Source organism: Festucalex cinctus, chromosome 14 (genome assembly GCF_051991245.1).
Source record: "Festucalex cinctus isolate MCC-2025b chromosome 14, RoL_Fcin_1.0, whole genome shotgun sequence".
Taxonomy (NCBI): domain Eukaryota; kingdom Metazoa; phylum Chordata; class Actinopteri; order Syngnathiformes; family Syngnathidae; genus Festucalex; species Festucalex cinctus.
Genome location: NC_135424.1, coordinates 1,580,848 through 1,601,624, shown reverse-complemented (window position 1 = coordinate 1,601,624; position 20,777 = coordinate 1,580,848). Strand labels below are relative to the sequence as shown.

Here is a 20,777-nt window from a genome sequence, read left to right as displayed (position 1 = left end):
TGCTAAAGGACCATCTGTGGCCAAAATTAATCGTGTGATTAATCTGCGTTAATACATGATTAATTTGATTTTTTTTGTGATTAATCAATGAGTTAAAGCTTTAACTTTGACAGCACTACTTTCAATCAGAAAAAAGGGAAAAAAAAAAAATCAAATCCGCAATTTTGATTCCACTGACATTGCAGAGCTGACGTCCACCCATCGAGTTTTGATATTTCAAAAAAAAAAAAAAGTCACTTAAGTTTCAAAAGACGACTGCGTACTAATGCGAAAAAACAAACAAAACGTTTTGGTGTCCTGTCGTGCCTGCGACCAATCACGTGGGGTCAAAGCGGGCGTCGTGTCATTTGGCGACGGTTGATCAGCGACCGCTCTCGACTTCTCGCCAGTTGACCTTTTGCGGGGGGTCGCATCAAAGCGGGCCGCTGATCAGCTTCATCAGGGAGGACCGACCGCGACCGTGACCGCGACCGTGACCGGCAGCCAATCAGGTCGCGTCTCCCTTAAGGGGAAACAGGTTTGCAATGGAACACTTTGATCACATGTCAATCGGTACCTTTTTTATTTATTTTTATTTTTTTTAATTGAATGCCATGATGGAAATTACATGAAGTATTAAATGGCACGCTACAAAAGTATTGGGACAGCTGTCATCAAGCAAACATCTTGCATCATCAACTGCTTTCATGCTGATTATTTACATTTAAGGAAGGAAGAATTTCAAGTTGAATTTACCACATTTACAGTCAATTCTAGGAAAAGAAGGAAAGAAATGAAATAAAAAGAAATAATAATAAAATAATAAAATATTATGTATTATTAGTGGCCTGCAATTGGCTGGCAACCAGTTCAGGTGTACCCCGCCAGCTGCCCGAAGCCAGCTGGGATAGGCTCCAGCATCCCCACAACCCATGTGAAGAGGAAGCAGTCACGAAAATGGATGGATATAAATTATTATATCATTTATGTTAAAATCTAGGAAAAGAAGGAAAGAAAAGTAGGAAATAAAAAGAAATGAAAGAAAAGAAGTAAAAACAAATAATAAAACAATAAATTATATATATATATATATATATATATATATATATACACAAAAATTATTTTTAATCAATTATATAAATACAAATAAAAAAAGCAAATAAAAAAAGTAAATCAAGAAAGTTTAGTTAAAATTAACTGAATTGATTAAATATAATATATAATATAAATCTAAATATTTGGATTTTTTTAAATGATTAACGAAATTATATATATATGAAAGTTAAATGGATTTATTATATATAATATGTATTATTATATTATATATTATGTTAATAAATAATAATAAAATAGAAAGGAATTTAAAGAAGGAAAGGAGGGATGGCAAATTGAATTCACCACATTTACATTAAATTCTACTACTGAAAATTATTTTTGCGTTCAATAAAGAAAAAATAATTTGACTTATATGATATTTTACCACTAGACATTTAGATTTGGGTTAAAAGAATGTGTATTCATCAATACAGATTTTTTTTTGTTTTTTGTTTTTGTTTATTAGGGCAGCTGTGGCATAAACAGAATGTTTACAAACATAAAAAAAAATATATCATTAAGCACGATAATATCTATGAAGCGGTCGACTTTATCGGGATGACTTAAAAGGATTGCGCAATGTCGATCGTGCGCATGTGATCACTCGTGCGTGATCACTCACTAAGACTGGCGCGCTCGCGTATCAATTGCCAAACGGAGGAAGTGACATAAGATACTTAAAAGACCGAAATTGGCTTCGACGCGCACACACACGCGCAGTTCTAAAGTTCTCTAATGGCCAATAAAGTCAGGATGTTCGTTCCGCCGCTCAGCCTCACAACAAAAAAAAACAAAACGCAAATTGCAGCAAGTAAACCAAGCTCAACATGTCGTTTATAAGCCCTCAGCTTTGTAGGACAGAACGCCGTTTAAAAATACAAAACATTCCCCGGCACAAATGTTCTTTTTGTGCTTGAGCTGAGCATAAAAAAAAAAAAAAAAAAAAAAAAAAAAAAAAAAAAAAAAAGACGTCAAAAGTCCTCCAAGACAGCAACGACGTGACTGAAATCTTCCCCATCTTGTCGGGGATCGAGCGCAGCTTTTTTTTTTTTTTCATAAATAACTGCTGAAGAGAAACAGACGAGCGAGCTCCTGAAAAATTTACGGCCGATTTCCTTCCTGGTCAACAGATGCGCGTCGGGACGCTTTTAAAAAAAAATAATAAAAAAATCTCATCCTCCCTCAGCAGGTACAAGATGGCTGCCATCCAAACGTACGTCTTTGGGAGCAAATGAGTTCATCGGCAAAAATTGCGAAAATGGCAAACTCGGTTTTACACTTGACAGCGTGAACAATCTGCCTTCAAACGCATCATCACTGATCGATTCCACTTCCTGTGAGAAATATGAACTCGTTATTTTGGCGCTTCGACGTTCCGAGACTCTCCCATGCTCAAGCCGGCGAGTCACACGCGTCAAGTGCATCGTTTTGCCGTCGATCAAAAAGTATGCGGTGGCCTTTTCCGTGCAGTCAGCAGAAAATAAAAAGCATCTTTGAAGCACTTTTCACATTTTAGAGCACTTTTGGTGAATCGGCGAGATAACCCTGAAAGCTTATCCCTTGTGCACCTCAGCACTTTTTTCTTCTTTTTTCATTCCAGGTAATTGAGGCAATTCCCCCGAGCTGCACAAAATCAAGGAGGCCGACGTTGCTCAGCGGCGGGCGTGGACGCTAACGCAATCAACGCTCGCGTTTACCTGCCTCTCACCTTTCCCGCCAATCTAAAAACCGCCGCTTGTCCGCGGCAGTTTGTTTGGGCAAACATCTCGAAAGCTCCTCAGTTTGCCGCGCCAGAACTAGCACTTCGCCTCGGAAAAAAAAAAAAAAAAAAACGGGGGTCGCCGTTTTCGTCAGACGTGCGGCGCAGACAGACGGGGCGAAAAGGAAAAGCGCCGTCCAAGAGAAACAGAAAACACTCGCGCGCTCACATGTGTGGTCAACAAAAAAAAAAAAAAAGGGTGTCGAGTGAGAGGCGGCTGCTGGCCTGTCGCCCGGAGAGAGGAGAGAGGCGGGCGGGGAGGGTTTGGTTGAAAACATACCTGCCCGGGACCGCAACCTTTGAAATGGCGGCCAGCTGCGGAGGCACAACTGGCGAGGACGCGGGAGCGGGGAAACATGAATCTGCAAAGACAGGAAGACGGATGAAGAGCATCGCAGACGATTGGAGGAACAAGGTCAGCTCGGCAGAAGAGGAAAACCGTATGCCAGATCTCGAGCGTGTGGGAAACTAGCTTGGTATTGACCTGCTGTGTCAAGTTTTTCCTCACGCGACTTTGACGCAGAACCGAACTTTTCTCAAAACAATTCACACAAACACGCTTCAACGTCCCAATACTTTTGAAAGCATTTCCAAATAAAGTGAACGGGCAAAGTAAAAAAAAAAAAGGCCTCGGTTTCAAAGTCCAAACGTCTCGCGCGCATTTCGCACTCAAGATGCACTCCCGGCGGGTAAGGCGAGCCGCCGCGACGACCGAGTGACGAGTAAAGTGAGACCTTCCTGTAATCAAAAGAAACGTCACGCTACAATAAAGCCCGTTTAGTGGCCGCCGGGCTGGATACTGCTGCCGGAACGGAGGTAACCGTAAACGACACCAAAAAAGCTGCCGGGGAAGAAGAAGAGTTGAAAAGGACGCGATGGAGCGACCAGTCTGGCAAGCAGCGACGACGATGACAACAACTTGATGTCTTGTTAGCGTTCCTGTGAAGACGAGACTGATAGACGGTTAGCTCGATGATTAGCTAACTAGCTAACAATATAGATAGCAAGACAGCTAACAATATAGCTCGCTAGCTAGCCAGTAAATGGCGAGGTAAATAGCTTGAAGCGTTTTAACTTTCTTCTAAAAAACATTATTATGAAAACATCACCATTAACAGATGAGTGTGAGGAAAGCTATGATTTCAGAAGCTCCCTGAAGGCAACAATGTGTTGCCTTCAATTACAGTCTGAAATCATAACTTTTTCACTGGATGGATGAATGGATGCTATAGCTAGCTAGACAGCTGTCAATCTATATAGTTTAGCTAGCTATGTAGATATATAGCTACATATGTCGCTAGCTACATAGATGAATAGCTAGCTAGCTAGCTATATGCAGTAGATAGCTAAGCATTTTAACTTCTGAAGAAATTTACAGTATATTAAAAACACAAACAGATGAGTGTGAGGAAAAATCTGATTTCAGATGGATGGATGGATGGATGGATGGTGTAGCCAGCTAGATAGCTGTGTACCGAGTGCATATAGTTTAGCTAGCTAGATAGCTACCTATGTCGCCAGCTACACAGATAGATGAATAGCTAGCTAGCTAGTTTGCGATATAAACTATATCGCTAGCTATATACAGTGGATAGCTAGATCTTTCTTCTGAAGAAATTGACATGAAAAACACATCAGCAGATGAGTGTGAGTAAAGCTCTGATTTCAGAAGGTCCCTGAAGGCAACACCTGAAAACTATAGCTTAATGTGTTGCCTTCAATGACAGTCTGAAATCATTACATTTTTACCATGATGGATTGATGGACGGATAGACAGATCAACAAAGCTAGCTAGCTAGCAGATAGATAGATTAGATAGATTAGATAGATAGATAGATAGATAGATAGATATAAAATTAACATACTTCTAAACGGTGCAAGATGAGTTTCATTTCTATACTTGTTGGCGTCCACCAAACCCTCCAATGGCTGAAACACACGGAGGATTGTTCCTCAGTGGCTCCGCCCCCTCCCGACTGCCTACTTCATTAGAGGTTAATTGCGGCAAACGCGCACACACATTTCTCTCTGTGGTCCAGCAACAGCAGCCACTTGTGTGTGCGTGCGCGTGCGTGCAGGCCAGCTGAGGAGATCTGGAATTTATCAACTTGTTCAGGAAATGAGAGCTGAGCTTTACCTAACTCCGCGCGTGTGCGCGTGCGTCACTCTGCGTGGGTGTGTGTGCGTGTGGCACTTTGCACACGCACACACAGGCAGAAAATTCTCTCCGCTGCTCGTGTCATTTTTAATCAAGAATATGATCCCTCATCCCATCTGGGCCTTCTGGGTTGGTGGGCTCACGCACGCGCGCGCACGCCTCCGCGCGCACACGCAACATATGCAAATAATGGCGACAGCGTGCGGGCTGGCCGATGCCGAGACCACCGAGCGGACGCCGGCACAAGTGACGACCGTGACCAATTTGATGCAGAAATGACTTACGAACGAGTAGAAGTAGAAGGAGCGCGATGCTAGGCTAGGCTAGCCGACGCTAGGCTAGCCGACGCTAGGCTATGGTTTCACACCACCGCTAACAGCTTCACTTGTGTAGCATGTACAAGTGCGACGGATCATGAGTTGAATTCATTTCCGTGACCAAAAATAATAAACAGAATGTAATGAAATGGCAAAAATCTGAAAAATGGCCCCGTTTTGAATAAAAAACACATTGAATGAACACACCGTGTGCTGCATGCGTGCCTTTAAGAGGCGTGGCCTAGGAACGGATGTCAGTGGCTGGAATTAGGTCGGCCACTTAGCCTGCGTGTGAGCGTCCGGTTGTGAGCTGTGGCCTACAGAAGCTTCGCTACATTTTCTATATGTGTGCGTGACTGACTAATCAAGGAAAACAAAACCTTTTGTCTTAAAAAAAAAGAAAAAACAAACACTGTATAGAGTTGAAGACAAGATGAACCTTTTCAACTCATTTGCTCCCAAACACGTATAAATACGTTCTATTTGAAACGTTTAAGTGTCCCAAAGACTTTTTTTTTTTTTTTTTTAATGCTAGAGCATACGGAAGACTTTGATGCAGCCTCTCAACTGCAAAGAACGGTTGACGAAATGGTAGTAATTACAAAAACGGCCAGCAAGTGGCAGCAGAGTATAAGAGATCAACCAGGGCTGTGTTAAAAAACAAAAACAAAAACCTAAATTACTCACAATGATGAAATGTAGCTATATTCAAATGCTGCAAAACGTAAAGCGACCAGTAGGTGTCAGTAGAGTAACGAGATCAGCCATGTTGCAACAAGCTCTTTTTGCCAGTGTTTTCACCAGGAATGTGAATATTGATGAAACTTAGCTGTATTTTAATGCTAACAGCTGCAAAACGGAAACAGACAGAAATATACTTTTTTTTTTCCCTGATGAAAGAAGAGACTTTAATCTTTTTTTTTTTTTTGGTAGGTTCTATGTTTTTATACCATAAAACACAACATCCTGTGGGCCTTGCAAAATCCAGTAAAAAGTCGGGAGTGAAGGCGATTGCGTCTGTGAAAATGAGTGAATGAGTTCAGCAGTGGCTCTCCTTGCTCACATGCCAGGGCATCACAGTACCTTCATTGAAAATAGAGCGGATGCACTTAGAATAAAATGATCATTCATGAAACAATTCTAAAACACAAAATAATGAAACAAATGACGATATACAATTTATTTTCTTTAATATTACTACGATTTTTTCGCAATTTTTTTGGGACTGTTATATTTCACGTGTGTGCGCGCGTGTGCGTTTGTGTGTCACAGGACAGAGGTCACGAAGATAACATTGAGCGGACCACCTGCCGGGAAGCTCAGTTTGCTCAATACAAACGTCTCATCTAACCCCTCCGCGTGTGTGCGTGCGTGCGTGCGCATTTTGTACGGTTTAGCCGTGTACCTGCAGCGGCCATATTTGATTACAGATTTAAAAAAAAAAAAAAAAAAAAAGCGCGACAAAAACAACATGCAGACGAGGCGGCCAACGCGCGTGAGCGCAATCAACACGCAAATGATGCACACGTGCATGCAGGAGAGGAAAGTAGTACTTTTTAGTCAGTAATATAATGGTGGGAGATGATTTGAGTTAGGGGCAAAATTGGACTTGTATGTCAAGGCGCGAGACAAAAGCAGGATTTGCCGGCACCAAACAATAAAAGTGGTCACGTTGCTAATTTATGAGGTGCTTTTCAAGTGGCTGCGCCGGCCAGTAATATTTTTTATTTTTTTTTTTGGGGGGGGGGTCCACCTTTGGGAGCCTGCTCACTGCTGCACCGGCTATCGCTATACATCATGTGTGTGTGTGTGCGTGAAGTTTCAAGCAAATCCCCATTTCATAGTCACGCTTATTTGCTGCCTTTGACATCAGGTTTCTCAGGGACACACTAAATCTCTCCAGACAAACTACATCAATGATAGATGGGCGCGATCTGGTTTCACTTGGTGTGTGCGTGTGCGTGTGAGCAGAGTAAGAACATTTCAAGTGCTTCAAGCTAAAAAGCAGAATGTGACGGACATGAAAATGATGGCATTGCATGTAATATTTGAAAATTATTTCTTAACAGTTTTGATGACTTTCAGTCAAAAAAAAAAAAAATTACTTGTTTGTAATTCACTTTTTTTTTTAAATTCTGCATCAGTATCTTCCTACAGAAGTATTCACTTGAACAAACAAACAAAACAAAAAAACAACAAAAAAAAAAAAATCTCCAGTTTTTCTGACTAATTCTTTGGGGAGCTTTTTTTTTTTTTTTTGAGTATTTTTAATTTTCATTTTTCTGTTCTTCTGAATATTTTTTTTTTCTGTTTTACTGAATATTTTTTTTCTGTCATAAAAAATATATTCAAAAAAATAAATAAATATTCTGAAAAACAGAAGTTGGTGCTCTGATTTTTTTAGTATTTTTTTCTGTTTTATTTTGGAATATATATATATATATATATATATATATATATATATATATTTTTTTTTCCTCCTGTTTTTCCTGATTATTTTTTTTTCTGTTTTTCTGACTATTTTTTTCCCTGTTTTTTTAAAATATTTTTTTATGACAGAAATAAATATTCAGTAAAACAGAAAATATTAAAAATACAAAAAAAACAACAACAAAGCTCCCCCAAAAATTAGTCAGAAAAACAAAGGTGTTTTTTTTTTCTCTCAAGTGAATGCAATACACTTGACCATACATTCCAACTGTCTTCACCCAAAACTTGGCAATTTTAAAAATTCTTAACTTCCATACATATGTAATCAAACAAAGTTTCCAATTGTATAAAAACTCATAAATCAATAACTACTCACCCTTTGATGTTGTGACGAAGGTTTCATGTTGGAAGAAGTGGACGGACGAGCGTCACGCTGGGCTGAAGGCATCCATTAGTCTTGAATATCCAAGTATGAAAATGAGTCAGAAATGTTGAATATGCAAAGCGTATAAAACAAAACGACTCACCCTTGATGATGTGTGACAGGTTTGAGTGGCCAGATTGTGGCGGTTCAACTTGCAAGGCACACAATTATGTATTCATGACAATCAATGAAAACTACAGCAACAAATTGAGTTCTTAAAGCGCTTTATAAATAAAGTTGAGTTGAGTTTTGCCAGATTGGACCGAGCAGAAACGTCGTGTAGCACTAAAACTTCCATTTTTTGGGTTACAAAGTATGATATATAATTATGAAAGCAGAAGCAAAAGGGCCTTCATGCGCCGTTTTTCACCGCGAATCGTCAAAATCGTGCAAAGGTATACATCCACATTAAATGCCAAAAAAAAAAAAAAAAAAAAAAAAAGCTGCTTGCGATTGAGGCTCATTTAGACGAGTACAAGCGAATGGAAATTTCCCAAAATGGAGGCTTCAAATCAAAATGGCTGACTTAGGATTCAATTTCAGGCATGTTACGATAAACAGTTTCATGCTGATTGGTGAGGGAGGGGCTATTTTTATTTGATTTTTTCCCAAAACGTTCCAGTGTTGCATCCCAGTGCAAGGAAGCTTGCCCATATTTGGAAGTTCCTGCATCATAGCCAACCAGGAAGTAACACGGAGGCTTTTTGCGTATTGCTCACGGCACCAGACTTTTTTTTTTTTTTTTTTTACTAGAAGCACAGTGGCCCCTAACCTGAAATTTTGAAGGGAACCTCGAAATAGTGACATCATAAGATGGATGATACATACGAAACATAAAGACCAAGTAGGGTTGCGCAATAAATCAAATTAACTCCATTCATTGTCGTTTTGAAAATGGTTGAAAACTTGCTAAATCGTGAAACTGAATTTTGTCTTCTGGATGATCAAACGTTGTTGTTCATATGTTACATTGTGCACGTTATTGTGAGTTGTAATATTGCTAACTTTGAATGTTACGTTTACGTCAAAACTGATTTCGAATTATTATACATGATTGTTGTATGAACATTTTGCACAGTAATTGTTTTTGAATAAATTAAACCTTGAAATAAATGTTTGCTGGGTTTATTAGATTTAAATCGATTAAAATCGTACTGATTGACTGGGGAAAGAAAAAAAAAAAAAAATCAAAATTTATTTTTTAGCCATGGACAGAAGTTTGATAGATTTGTAGCTACAAATTTAAAAAAAAATATGATTATTAAGATATTCTTAATGGTCGAGGAAAAGAAACCGCATGGAAGTCCTGAAAAAAAAAAAAAAAAAAAAAAAGACATGAAAGTTGCCTGCCACTTGATGCACTCAAGTCAAAGCGACGACCTCTGACCTCAGCGCAAATCACCTGCCGCTCCAAACGATTGCGCTTACAACTCCTCCGAGCGCAATAATCGTCTCGCAAACGCGTCCGTGCTCACTTCAAGTGGTGAAAAGGGAGCGGAGGACGCTGGTTTTGATTTACGGGCCCGGCATCTGTCCGCTCGTTTTTTTTCCCAGACACCTGCGCGCGTCTCGGGTTTCCGCCGCGGCCCTGAAAAATAAATGCGGCGCTGCAATCGCTTTAATCCGCTTGGCTCCATGCGGCCACGTCACATGACACCGCCGCCAAGAGGGAGAGATCGCTCCGTTCGACGGACAAAAAGGAAGAAAATTTGGGTGATACGTCTTCGTCATGAATGTCATTTAAGGCCGATTGTTGTCACGTGTAGGTTAGGTCACGTTCAGATCAATATTGAATGCTTTTCTTTGTTTAAAATGTTGGTTCCTGTTCCAATTGGGCTGTTGACGTTTTTTTTCTACATCCGTCAACTTTATTTATAGAGCACTTTAAAACCCAGACATACAAAGAATGTGGGCGATTGTTGTCACATGTAAAGATGTGAGTCTGGTTTAGGTTCACTGTAAAATTAAGCCGAGTTTGGATGCTTTTTTTTGGAAGAGAATGCATCCATTTTGCCACCCGGCCCAATAAGATTGTGCATATGAAGAAATGGGAGATTGTTGTCACATGTAGGTAAACAGGTAAAGTTGCAATTTTAGCTTTAGCTTCAAATTTAGCTAAGCTAGATTTCTGTTTGTAGAAAAGTTGCACATTATTTCATAGTCCAGGTGTATGGAAAATTAAAAAAAAGAAAAAAAAAGGGAAGATTGTTGTCACATGTAGGTAACAGGTAAAGTTCCAGTTTTAGCTTTAGCTTCAAATTTAGCTATGCTAGATTTCTGTTTGTAGAAAAGTTGCACAGTACTTCATAGTCCAGGTGTATGAAAAAAAACAAAAACAAAAAAAAAAAAACGGGAAGATTGTTGTCACATGTAGGTAACAGGTAAAGTTTCCAGTTTTAGCTTTAGCTTAAAATTTAGCTATGCTAGATTTCTGTTTGTAGAAAAGTTGCACAGTACTTCATAGTCCAGGTGTATGAAAAAAAAATAAAATAAAAAAAAATAAACGGGAAGATTGTTGTCACATGTAGGTAACAGGTAAAGTTCCACTTTTAGCTTTAGCTTAAAATTTAGCTACGCTAGATATCTGTTTGTTTGTCGAAAAGTTGCAGCATATTTCATAGTCCAGGTGTATGGAAAAATGGGAAGATTGTTGTCACCTTTACGAGGCAAACGACAAATTAGATTTAGCTTCCGCTCCAAATTTTGAGTTTATCCTACAAGATCGAGAAGGATACGGGCGATTGTTGTGGCATATAGGACAGCAAACCGTTCTACTTGAGAAGATTCTATTTTGCCACCCTAAATCGAATAATCCCAGATTTCTAAAGAGCACGGCCGATTGTTGTCACATGTTGGATGGCAAGTTTAGAACGACATTTAGATTCACCTTGAAAACTTGATGGATGTTTTTCTTTGTAAAAAGACAACACTAGAGACAGACAGGAAAAAAATCAGGCGATTGTTGGCACATGATGGGCGTCTTAGGTTAAGAATCGGGTTTTGATTTGAAAATTGAGCCGTATTTTTATACCAGACGATGCTTTGGTCTCGTCGTCCTTCCCCAAAAGTGCAAATGCTATGAAGAAGACGGGAGATTGTTGTCATGCGAGTTTCGAATCAGGTTGAAGTTCATCTTAGCGGCATAAAAAAAGGATTTCATTGATTTGACGAAAAGGATTCCTCACAAAGACGCGAGTGCAAAAAGTGCGCGTGTGTGCGTGCGTGTTCAGACGATACCTTATACAGCAATCAGTCTGCCCTCCGTTCTGGAGCGAACGCTTCTCAATGATTCGCGGATGCGCCTCCGCGCTCGGTCGCCATGGCAACCGGAAACACGATCCGCCTCAGGAATTTTGCGAGCCGGACCCTCAAACTTAAGACCGCGCGCGCGCGCGTGCGTGTTGCAAGGACGTGGGCCGGCCTAACGCGAAAGATGGAGTCGATGGATGGTTGCTCGTTCGTCTCTGTAGCGCACGTGGAAAGTTAGCATTGCTACGTTGCTCATGAATTTAAGAGCACTTCCATCAATTTCTTGACGAGTGTCTTCTGTGTTCTGACTTAAAGGGACACTTTGCTTATTTAGCCATTTTTGGCAGTCAAAACATTCATATTTTGCCTATAATAAATGTGATATTTTCATTATTTTTCATGTACAATTTGTACCTTTCAAATGACATCACAAGGGCTCAGGTAACCAATCACAGCTCACCTGTTTTTCTAGGTTTGGTCATGTGACATTCACACGCTGAGCTGTGATTGGTTACCTGAGCACTTGTGATGTCATTTTCAGTCGACAACAAGTTGCAAAATGTGTTTTGAAAGCTACTAATTGGACATGAAAAATAATGAAAATATCACATTTATTATAGGCAAGATATGAATGTTTGACTGCCAAAAATGGCTAAATAAGTCAAGCGTGCCTTTAAAAAAAACAGAACGGGAGCGACGTCATCTGAAGGTGCGATTTGGTCCTTATTCCGGTTAATATCAAAATAAATGTACTTCAAATAATATTTAAAAATCATCCCCAAAGGCTCATGCATTCGATTCATTACCAAAGACTAAAATTAAGGATATTTTAGCTATAATTATAGTTTTAGTTAGTTTAATAAACATAAATGTAGTGTCAGTTTTTGTTTGTTAAAAAGCGTTTTTGTTTTTATTTGATTTTTTGTGAATTTTATTTATTTATTTATTTATTTATTTTTGAGTTAACTCAAACGACCTTGCCGCCACCTTGTGTTTGCTTTCCAACTGGACACAGAAGCAAGTTTGGTTCCCAATCGCCACTCATCACTCTTTTAAACCACTCGGGAGGAAAAAGGAAAAGATGGAATGGTAAAAAAACAAAACAAAAATATGAACATTTTGCAAGATTTCTTGCATTCGTTACTTCGAACGCAACTTTACAACACTGAATCCGACTCGGAGGAAAAGTCTTCCTTGTGGCCCGCCGAGTTTGAAGGTGGACGTGCATGCGAGTGTTGTTTGATGAATGGGCCAGTAAAGACGCTCCTGGCCCACTTTACGAGACAGTAACCGAGCACTGGAATTCGCTCACAAGTCTGCTTGTGAAAATGCGGGTCGGGAACGCGGGTGTTGTCGTCTTGCCGGACAAAACAACTTCAAATCACTCAATTATTTCAACAGCAATAGAATATAGTATGATATAATTTAGTGCTGTCACTATTAAATATCGATTGATCTATCAATTGCTCAATCAATTACAGTAACTTAACTCATGGCCCTGGTTGATCTCCTTTGCTCTGCTGCCACCTGCTGGCCGTTTGTGTAATAACTACCATTTCTGCAACCGTTCTTTGCAGTTGAGAGGCTGCGTCAAAGCCTTCTGTATGATCTAGCATAAAAACAAACAAACAAAAAAACGTATAAATACGTCTTTGGGACATTACATTAAAAAAAACGTATTTACGAGCAAATGAATTAATTTTGCATTAAAATGCATTCCAAATTATTATTTTAATTTTTTTTTTTTTACCTAATTACTTTTATTAATAACCAGTTATTGGTGTTTAATTCATACTTCATATTCATAGCGATTTTTTTTTTTTTTTTTTTTATGCAAGAGCATACAGAAGTCTTTGATGCAGAATAGGCGGCTTAAAGCAGTGGTAGCTATTACAAAAAAAAAAAAAAACGACCAGTAGGTGGCAGTAAAGCGATCAGCCAGGGCCATGTTGCAACAAGCTCTTTTTGCCACAGTTTTCACCAGTTGATTTCTAATGCTAATTGCGGCAAAACGGAAACAGATACAATTATACTTTTTTTGTTTTTTCCTGATGAAAAAAAAGAGCTTCTACTCTTTCTTGTAGTAGTTTCCATGTTTTTATAGCAATAGAAAAACAATATTCCGTTGGACTTGCAAAATCAGTCAAAATCCAGCCAGGTCGCGAAAGGGGGGTCGATTGCTTCGGTCAAAATGGCTGCCAGTCAACGAGTTAATGGGGAAATTCGACACAAGTCAAAATTCGTGTTACATCGCGAGCGTAGGAATGGAACTCCGACGTAAGTCGAGGACATAAAACAAACACAGGAAACTGTTGTCACATTTCACATGAAAAAACGTTTTGATTGTGCAAACAAGACTACGATTGCGCAAGGAATTTATCGCGCATGATTTGCGAATATTAAGCGGACAAAAAGCGCAGTGTTGCAAAAGCGTGTTTGCGAGCCGCTCCCGGGACGGATTTACGGCGCTGACTTCACGTTTGCTCCCGAACGCGCACTTTTTTGTTTTTGTTTTTTCAAATCAAGCATGGGTTGACGTTCCGCGTGTGAAATCACAGCGGAACGTTTGACACGCCTCCTCCTCCTCCGAGAAGAAAGACGCTTCTGTGAAATGTTGATTTACGAGATCGTCCGCCGCGAACGTCGGCTTCGGAACCAATCGGTGATTGGAGCCGATGAAGAGCGGATTGTTCTCGGGTCGGCCGCTTTGACGTCGAGAGCTCTCTCTTGTCGCGACGCCTTTCACAGCCAGCGTCCTGATGAGGCGCCCTTAAATTAAGCCCGAGTCAAAACATGCCTCACGTCTTCATAACGGCGGCGGACGAGCCGTGACCGCAAACGTCCACTTTTGCTGGGACGGCAATTTCCTTTTTTTTTTCCTTTTTTTTTTGCACGCGCGAGATGTGACGTGCCTGATTATCGTTTTTTTTCCCCCCCGCACGTGATCTGATGCGCTTTTGACAGTATTCGAAGAGTATTAAAAGTATCGATTCATGATGAATTGATATTGGGCTATGAAAAGGAATATCGATTTGATATCGATATTTTAGACCCAGCCCTAACTGTCATTTGCAAAAATATCGCATGACGAGTTGCTCTGTGTCAAACATCGTCGTCGCCCCTAACAACACAACATTGTCTACTTTTAACTCATTTGCTCCCAATAACATATAAATACGTTTTTTAATGTTGTGTCCCAAAGACGTATTTATAAGTTTTTTTGCTTCTTTTATATGCTAGAGCATACAGAAGGCTTTGATGCAGCCTCTCAACTGCAAAGAACGGTTGCAGAAATGGTAGTTATTACACAAACGGCCAGCAAGTGGCAGCAGAGTATAAGAGATCAAAACTGATGAAACTTAGCTCTCTTCTAATGCTAATTGCTGCAAAACGGAAACAGATAGAAACATACTTTTTTTTCCTGATGAAAGAAGAGACTTTAATCTTTCTTTTGATAGGTTCCATGCTTTTATAGCAATAGAACACAATATTCTGTGGGCCTGGCAAAATCAGTCCAAATCCAGTAAAACAGCCGGGAAGTGAACGGGATTGCGAAATGTGAAAAATGGCAGCGAGTGAATGAGTTAAGAGCAATTTTCCCAATAAAAGTTTCCCTTAATTGCGCAACTGGGACGCAACAGCGGGTGCAAAAAAACATCAGCGTGTCTGCACGTCTTCACTCACAAACTTTGTCCAAAAAAAAAAAAAAAGAATTTGCCGTGCACTTTTCGCTATGAGCTGAAAGGTGCTTCGACCTCCAGCCGTAATCGAGTTACATGATTAATGAGTGAAGGGGTGGGGGGGGGGGTGGGGGGCTACTGAAGGGGCGTCTTGTGCTGTATAAAGAAAATGCGCGTTTGAACCCAAAGCGGCGCGCAAATGCATCAGCCATCGACAAGGACACCCGAGACGCCCTGTTAGCAGAGAGGCGCCGCATCGATTCTCACCGATACGCACGCTCGATTTCTACCCGTTGCGCATTCCAACCCCCCAAGACCGGAGGTGGCAAACGTAACTCACGCGATGGACTCAAGTGGAGATGCTTTTGTTTAATAAATAAGTCAATAAATAAATATACAACCCCCCCTAAAAAATGCTGGATTGTTTTATCGAACCAACTCACTGGGGGATTATTTTGAGCCAGCAGATTCGGGTGGGTTGAAGATCGGATTTGGTTGGGTTGAAGATCAGATTTGGTTGGGTTGAAGATCAGATTTGGTTGGGATGAAGATCAGATTTGGGTGTGTTGAGATCAGATTTGGTTGGGTTGAAGATCAGATTTGGGTGGATTGAAGATTGGATTTGGTTGTGTTGAAAAACAGATTTGGTTGGGTTGAAGATTGGTTTTGGTTGAGTTGAAGATCGGTTTTGGGTGGATTTGGGTGGATTGAAGATCGGATTTGGTTGGGTTGAAGATTGGATTTGGTTGAAGATTGGATTTGGGTGACTTGAAGTTCGGATTTGGTCAGGTTGAAGATCGGATTTGTGTGTGCTGAAGATCGGATTTGGGTGGTTTGAAGATCGGATTTGGTTGGGTTGAAGATCGGATTTGTGTGTGCTGAAGATCGGATTTGGGTGGTTTGAAGATCAGATTTGGTAGGGTTGAAGATTGGTTTTGGTTGAGTTGAAGATCGGTTTTGGGTGGATTTGGGTGGATTGAAGATCGGATTTGGTGGGGTTGAAGATTGGATTTGGTTGAAGATTGGATTTGGGTGACTTGAAGTTCGGATTTGGTCAGGTTGAAGATCGGATTTGTGTGTGCTGAAGATCGGATTTGGTTGGGTTGAAGATCGGATTTGGGTGACTTGAAGTTCGGATTTGGTCAGGTTGAAGATCGGATTTGGTAGGGTTGAAGATTGGTTTTGGTTGAGTTGAAGATCTGTTTTGGTGGGATTTGGTTGGGTTGAAGATTGGATTTGGGTGACTTGAAGTTCGGATTTGGTCAGGTTGAAGATCGGATTTGTGTGTGCTGAAGATCGGATTTGGGTGGTTTGAAGATCAGATTTGGTCGGGTTGAAGAATCAGATTTGGAATTTGGTTTTGATTTGAGTAAATCGAATCACAAGCTCTGTCACAAAGGAATCAACGGCTCCACTGTACTCAAGTGAAGTCGCGATTCGTGAAGAATCCACTGAAGTCGACTTCCAAAGTATTCGTACTTCACCACTTGCCAAACTGGCAAAGGCAAGCAAGCGTTTCCCATCACGTTTTTTTTTTTTTTTTTGCTCGATCCGATGGCTCCTTCCTTTGCTCCGTCCTTAAATCTGTCAGCCGCCGCTGCACAAAAGCATCAGTGTTGTCTGCTTTTTTTTTTTTTTTTTTTTTTTTGCTCCTGTGAGACGAAAGTTCACCAAACACGGGCGCTGGTTTCATCCGCGTCTGATATTTATGCTCCAATAAAGACGTCGTCCGCTTTATTCATTAATAATATAGCCCGCCATTCCCTTATATCAATAAATACTTGAAAAAAAAAAATGAAATCATGAAATGGTTTCTGTGTGAGCGTCGGCGGTTGCGCCTCAGCAAATAACGCGAGCGAACGTATCGGTTGCGTTTCCCGACCGATGAGCGACGAGCTCAAGCGGCAAACGGCGGCGCTCGCTTATCATTTTTCGTCTAAAAATAATATTGACGCTGGCTGAAACGCGTCCGTTTGTTTGGCTCGAAACTTTGGCACAAAATGGCAGCCAAAAGTGCGGCGGAAATACGAACAGCGAGAACGATAATCGGACCGTGTCGTTTCCTTTGGTTTTCAAAAGTTCTCTTTCCTTTTTGAGGTGTTCGAGTGACACGAGTAATCTTCACGATCACTTTTGGTGCAAACATTTTCGCTTGTGGAAAAAAAAATAAAAATGAAAAAATCGGTAAAGGCACGATTGAAGGTTTTTGTCTTGACCGATTATTTCGTGGTGTGTAGAGCTCTCAAAATTATTTGACAAGTCATCGATTATCAAATTAAATCGACAACTATTTTAAGAATCGAGTAATCGTTTGGAGACATTTTTTTTTATTCCAAATGGTCCAAATCTTCTGATTTCAGCGTATCAACCGTAATTGTTCACAGATTTCTGTAAGTCCAAAATGAAAGAAGACCGATTACCTTTTTGTGTTTAATCCAAATAAGACATTCGCAAATATGTTTTTAATTTGGAAAACAATAACCAGACTGGGAACACAGTACATCAATCTCTATTTTATTGTTCTCGTTATTTTTTTTCAGGTAATAAATCCACGATAATCTACGATAAAACTAATCATAAAATAATAATAATTATAATAATAATAAAATAATGAATAAAAATAAAATAAATATCAATAAATAATAATAAAAAATAATTCATAATATAATAAAAATAATAGAAATATAAATACATAATATAATATATAAAGACATAACGTAAAATATCAATAAAAATAGTAATAATAAAAAGTAAAAATAAACAATATATGTAATAATAATAATAACAATAAAAAACTAAGCTGATGAGTCTTCTTCCCCTGAAGACTTTTGTCCATTTCCCCGCCACTCTTATGAGGCGCCCCCCCTAGTGGCCCACCAAGTAATTGCTCAATAAGTCATGTCCGATGGAGACGTTATAGTGGTTGCATATTAACTACAAATATCACGATACTGGCGTAGACGTATCGATAATCTATCGGGAGACAAAGTGTCACGATATATTGCGATATCGATATATCGTCACACTCCGACTCTCGACCTGCCTCAGCCCAACTTTGTGTTGTGGCCTGTTTTACTGCCGCTTCCCCTCCATTTTTTTGGTTTTGTTTGTGTGGTTGTGTCGCCATGAGGCTTTTCTACTGCAGATTGTTTGTTTTTTTTTGGCAACGTTGCCATCTGTAACGTTCAAAAAAACAAAAGAAGATTTTGGTTGTTGCCGTGCAAACATCCTTTGAATCAATATGGACGGAATGAAGGCGATATCGGACGGATAATTCTGCCGTTTCCTCCCCGACGGGTTTCATGTCAATCCGGGCCAAGCGAGTGTTTTGCCGCCTTCAAGTCAACCATCAGCTCCGACCGGGACGTTTACGCTTGCAAAGTCCTTCTCAGACAAAACAAAAGGATGAGGTTTTTTTTGTTTGGTTTTTTTGTTCGGGACAACCAAATAACCTCCGGCCCGGAGAAGACGATCTCTACAACCGAGCGGGTAAATAAATACGAGCGAGCGAGCGATCCGGACCGCAGGAAAGCCTGCAGATATGGAAAAGAAAGCTTCGACAATGTAGACAAAGCATGAGCGTACCACGTCATCAGCCGAGATGCGCTTGTTTACGCCAGGAAGAGCCGACGCCACTTCAGCGTGACCTCTCGCTCGCTCGCTCGCCGTGTTCGCATTTCTTTTCCCTGTCGTGTTCCGATGTTCTAATTTTCTCCCCTGTCAAACAAATCAAACGCGGCGAGTCAGCAAACGGAGGCCGAGCGAGCGAGCGAGCGAGCGAGCGAGCGGTTCAGACTTTCCGATGTCAGCTTCGCGAGCGCACAAACAAACGAGCTCTGTGCGAGCGGACGTGACCCCGAGCGCGCTCACGGGTCCGATGCGCTCGGATGTGTGTGCGTGAGCGACCAAACAGGAGTCATTTGGTTTGGTTTGGTTTGGTTTGGTTTGGTTTGGGTGTTTCCCTCACGCAAAAAAAATAAAAGTTGCTGACATCATTTGGAAGCAAAATCCTGTCAACGATGCTGACATGAATCAAGTCAAAGGTCGGTTGGAAAACTCATATTAAATACAAGGATTGTTATTTGAGTATTATGATATTATAATGAGAACTTTGAATTGTGATCAATGCATTGGTTTCATCTCAACAATTTGAAAAATGTAATTAAAAAAATTGTCAAAAAAAAAAAACTATAAGAGAAAAATAGCAATGTTTGTAATGGAAAACATATTTAACTAATAAACAACAAATATTGAATAATTATATATATAAAAAAAAACAATAAATTACAAAAAATATTTGACAATGAAAAAAAATAGTGACAAAAAACTGCAAATATTTGACAAAGTAAATGTCAAAAATAAAGAAATATTTCACAATGTTGAACAAAAATATTATGATACATTAAAACAATTTGACAATGTTAACAAAAAAAAAAAATTTGACATTATATATATATTATTATTATTATATTATATGACATATTTGTGTGAAAAGATTAAATATTTCACAATGTTGCAAAAAAAAAAAAAAAAAAAGTGGACAATGGTGACGTGTTTAGAGAGTGATTTAAAGAAAAAAAATGACATGGACCAAGTTTATAAAATATTTCATAATGAAAAAAAAAATGAATAAAAGCTATGAATAATTTGACAATTGTGATGCATTAACACGATTAGACAATGTTAATGAAAATGAAATATTTGACGTATGTGCAAAAAGATGAAATCATTTCACAATTTTGCAAAAAAAATGTGTCCATATGATTTAAAAAAAAAGAAAGAAAATAGAAAAGAAATGACAATGTGACGTGTTTAGACAATGATTTCAAAAAAAAAAAGGACCAAGCTTACAAAATATTTCACAATGCAATGAAAAAAAAAATTAACTCGTGAATAAGCTAAAAATAATTTTAAATTTAAGAAATGTCAAAGAAATACGACCAATGAAAAAGTTTCACTATTATGCATAAAACTAAAGTTGCCAAAAGAAATTAAATTATGACAAGACATGATTGAAGAAAAGAAAAATATTTGATTATCATGTTTAAAAAAAAACTACAAATACTTGAAACATTAAAAGAATTTTTTTTTTTTTTTTTTTACAAAATATATTTTTTAAAGCTGATAAATATTTGTTAATGACAAAACAAATGTATTTCTACAACAAAATGTTTTTTCTTTTATTACAAAACGTACATTGAACGAATGAAAGTCTTTTTCTTAGCGAAGGTATTGAAAAACGGAGCTAATCGATTTTCCTGCACTCGAATCGAGTTTTGTCACCGGCAGTGAGCGCCAACGCACCTTTTTACGACTTTCTGCTGTCTTATTAATAAACAGGCGTGTTACAGACTCCATTTCCCCTTTTGGAGCGCCATCCGTCACGGAGGGGGTCAAAGGTGAGGATTTGGATTCGGGAAGCGGCCGCCAGTGTTTACGGCTCGTCTCCATTAAGAGATCGGCACGGGCGCGCGCACGCGCGCACGCGCGCACGCACGCACGCACGCACGCACGCACGCACGCACGCACGCACGCACGCACGCACGCGCGCACGCACGCACGCACGCACGCACGCACGCACGCACGCCGCCGCCTTCCATTCGCTTTCGACTTGTTTGGACACCTGCGGGGCTCCGCAACTGATAAAGTGTCAAACGATATATTGTTAATATTGTTACCGAAATAA

At 39.7% G+C, this 20,777-nt stretch overlaps 1 protein-coding gene across 2 annotated transcripts in view; it reads right to left on the bottom strand.

Annotated features, from left to right (window-relative positions):
• srbd1 (S1 RNA binding domain 1) overlaps positions 1-20,777 on the bottom strand; it is a 109,173-nt gene that overhangs the window by 5,788 nt on the left and 82,608 nt on the right. The window contains exons 21-22 of one of the 2 annotated variants that reach the window (XR_013278486.1): positions 8,115-8,194; positions 3,114-3,195 (exon numbers count right to left, since the gene is read on the bottom strand). The gene's annotated coding sequence lies outside the window, so the exon portion shown is untranslated. The remainder of the gene's footprint in view (positions 1-3,113; positions 3,196-8,114; positions 8,195-20,777) is intronic. The other variant, XR_013278487.1, reaches the window with a different exon arrangement.